This window comes from Pteropus alecto, unplaced genomic scaffold, assembly GCF_000325575.1.
Source record: "Pteropus alecto unplaced genomic scaffold, ASM32557v1 scaffold669, whole genome shotgun sequence".
NCBI lineage: Eukaryota > Metazoa > Chordata > Mammalia > Chiroptera > Pteropodidae > Pteropus > Pteropus alecto.
The window spans coordinates 532,551-536,269 of record NW_006442554.1 but is presented as its reverse complement, the minus strand read 5'-3'; the positions used below and the strand labels follow the sequence as shown (position 1 = coordinate 536,269).

The 3,719-nt window shown below is 44.1% G+C and overlaps 1 protein-coding gene across 4 annotated transcripts in view; it reads left to right on the top strand.

Annotated features, from left to right (window-relative positions):
* The first annotated feature begins 3,078 nt into the window (after positions 1–3,078).
* RBM3 (RNA binding motif protein 3) overlaps positions 3,079–3,719 on the top strand; it is a 3,611-nt gene continuing 2,970 nt past the window's right edge. For all 4 annotated transcript variants that reach the window (XM_025040413.1, XM_006922759.3, XM_015597754.2 and 1 more), the window contains exon 1: positions 3,079–3,224. The gene's annotated coding sequence lies outside the window, so the exon portion shown is untranslated. The remainder of the gene's footprint in view (positions 3,225–3,719) is intronic.

Genomic DNA, 3,719 nt, shown 5'->3' with positions numbered 1-3,719 from the left:
GTTTCCTGTTCTGTCTTCTGTACTGAGCTGGAGAAAGTTATCCTGCCCCTCACAGTATATTCCTATGTCTCTTGCCTGGACCCAGGCTTGAGTAGACTCATAGAATGAAGAAGAGGGTGGTTCCATAGAGTAGTGGTTAGCACATCTGCTTTACATGCAGAAGATCCTGGGCTCAAGCCCCAGTGGAGCCACGGCCCAGGCCCCGCCCCCAGTGCCAGGCCCTGCCTGGGTGTGCTCCACCTTCTCAGAGATCCATCTAGTTCTTAAGGGGAGACGGGCAACATCCGTAGGTCAGGGGTGGAAGTGTGGGGTGGGGTGGGGTGGAGGGGCGGTAAAAAAATAATAAAAAGAAAAGAAAGTTGAAAAATAAATGGTCTAAGCATTCAACTCAAGAAGTTGGAAAAAGCAGAGGAACAAACCCATGAGCCATGAAGAAAATAATGTAAGGAAAGAAATAGAGAATTAAGTGATGATAAAGAATAACACAATGAAAAGCCAGTTCTTTGAAAATATTGATAGACCTCTCCCAGGACATGGATAGCTAAAATAACCTTCTAAAAGAAGTTATGATAGGAACTTGCCCCACTAGATATTATAACATACTAAAAGCCTTAGTAACTAAAGAAAGCCAATATTGGCCTAAGTAGACCAATGGAACAGAAAAAAGCATTCAGGGAAAGCCTTAGAGCTATGGAAGTTATTATGTGACAGAAGTGGTAACATACACAAAAGCAAAAGGATTACTTAGTAGATAGTGATGGGACATCTGGCTCATGATATGGAGAAAAATAAAACTGGATCTATATCTCACACCACATACGAGGATGGACTTTAGATGGATTAAAGACCTAAATATGAGAGCAAAACTATTAACAGAAGAAAATATACATCTTAGTGACCTGAGGAAAGAGAAGGATTTCTTTAAGTGCCCGGATCATAAGTGGGAAAATTGATTATATCAAAATTAAAGATCTCTATTCAACCAAGAATATTACTTAGAGTTAATAACACAAATAAAGTGGAAGAGGGTTATCTGCAGTTTCCAACACCCAAGGGATTTGTAATTAAACTATGTGAGGGGGCCCCTGAAAAGTCAACAAGAGGAGGAATATGGGAATTGGCCTAATAACAATATGGATATGAACAAGCAACTGACACAACTGACATGAGAAAACCCAAAACCAATCACACACATGAAAAGTACTCAAAATCATTATCATTTAAAATGCAAATTAAAATAAAACTAATGAAATATGACTGCCCCAGTTAGACTGAAAAATATTAGAAAGCTGGATAATGCTAAGTGTTGTCAGAGACAGAGGCATGTAGGCAACTTCAAATGTTACCCTACCCATTCTAGATAACAGTCTGGCACTGCTTACAGAAATTAAGAATGTATATTCTCTATTATCCAGCAATTCTTCTCTGAGTATACATCCTAAAGAAATTTTCACACTAGCCCATACGGGTGTTTTTACAAGGTATTATTTATTGAAACAGTGTGTCAGAGGTAACCCAGTATACCTTGTTGGGAGCACCTAGGGGTAAAATGATGCAGTGGACATACACATTGGAGTTTATTGCCACCATTAGAAGCAACAGACAGATTAGATGTACCCATAACAACAGATGAATCTTAATAATGCTGATTAGGGGGGAAAAAAACAGAATGAGAGTACCATTTATTTTAATTAAAAGCATAGACAAAAAATGTAAATTTTATATGAAATCACACAAAAAGATACACATTAAACCTAATGGTTAACTGTGGGAGGAAGAGAATGATAGTTGGGTGCAGGAATAAAAGAGAATAAATAAAATGAAGGGCTTCACGTGGAACAACAATGCCTATGTGCCATGAACTGTGGAATGTGATCAGAGGTCAGACACTTTGAGAGGCAAACAAGTACCTCTTTTTTGCATGGGGCTCAGATTCTCTGAGGATTCTCTAAGACCAGTATGTATGTGGAAATATAGTCTGTTTATGTCCATCTTTGGCATAGGAAGTCTGAACATGGCAAAAGCCAGACAAGTTCATTTTGTAGATACATATGATACTTTACTCCGAAAGTTAACAAATCTAGTCTGTTTTGCGGGCTGACCCTTAGAAAGCTGGATAAGTCCTTTCCATGGATAAGAAATTTAGTTTCTGAGGGCAAATCTAGTCTGTTTGGGGGGCTGACCCTTAGAAGGCTGGATAAGTCCATTCCATGGATAAGAAATTTAGTCTCCATTCTTCCTGGATGAGAAGCTCAGAAATAAAGTCTATCAAATCCATTCACTGCAAATGGTTCAGACACTCTGAAGGCTGGACAAAACCAAATTGTGGGTAGTGGGCTCAAACACACCTTGCTTTGGATAAGTCCACTGTGTATTGTTAAAGTCCTTTCTGTGGCTCAAGGGCTCAACAACCATGACAGCAAAGATCATTGTGTGGATTGGGATTTATTTCCTCTGAAAATTGGAGCATCCTGTTTTGTAGAAGGCATCTCAAGCAGTCTACTTCGGAGAAATCAAAAGACTGGCTTCAGAAGCCTGCGAGATAAGGATGAGGGTTGACGTCAGAAATGAAAAGGAATGACACCAGGGAAAAGGGTCCCATGACAGGCGGCTAGATGTTGGGCACAGAGAAAAAAAAAACAACGTGGAGGTCAGGATCAGACTGAAAAAATGTGGGGTCTGATGTTAAGGACTGTGAAGGATGATGATATTAGGGACAGTGGCGGGGGCGATAAAACATATGGCCCTCGAGGAATATGAGGTTAGAGGACTAGAAGATGAAGGAGGTTATCAAAGGACGGTAACTATGTTGCCAGGGATCTAGAGGAACACGACTGAGATGGTGAGAAAGACGTCGGAACCAAAGGGGGAAATGACATCAGAGAACTGAGAGCTAGGACAGAAAGTGGTGTGAGAACAAAAAGGTTCATGCGCATAAGGGATGAAGACGGCTGGGCCACTGGAAGAATGCTGACGTTAGAGCGCACCGACCGCACAAACCTCGCCTTCATTCCCGGAAGCATGCTGAGTGCTTCGCTCCCTTTGCTCTGCCGTCCCTTCCTCCCACCAATAAGCGCGCACGCACGCCGGCGCGCGCGGGGAACGTTCAGTGACGTGTACGCTACGTACGCCTTATTAAGCGTCTTCCCGCGCGGCATCCTCCTCAGTCGTTCGGCTCCCCGGCAGTAGCTGTGTCTTCGGTCCTTTTACGTCTTAATTTCCAGGTAATTGGCTCCTGTCTAGAAGAGCAGTCGCTCCTCGCCTCACTGGTGTGCGCTGTGCCAGCCTACAGCGAGGCGCATGAGTTGGGATAGTAGCGGTTTCCGACACGTAGGCGTGGGATTCTCCTGGATGGGGGGGGCGTCCTGTATTTGGAGGTCAAACTTTTGCATTGGTGGGAGGCTAGTGCACTATATCCGAGTGCGTTGGAATGCCGGGAAGAGCTCCAGTGTCGGTAGCGTGAGTGACCATGCCATGGCCGAGACCTATGGGCCCTCTGTTCCCCACGTGACCGCCGCCATCTTGTTCTGCGGGCGCAGGGGGAACGCAAGGGTGTTCTGGGCCTGCGCGGCGGCACAAAATGACGGGCGTGGTAGTAGGGGGTGTTGTGAGCATGCGCGAAGACGGCCCCCAAATGGCTACCTCGCTGAGCCGGTCCAGCAGATTTCCATCTTTGAGGCCTGTTTTTTTCGGTCTCTTCTAAGTTATCCTTATTTTGT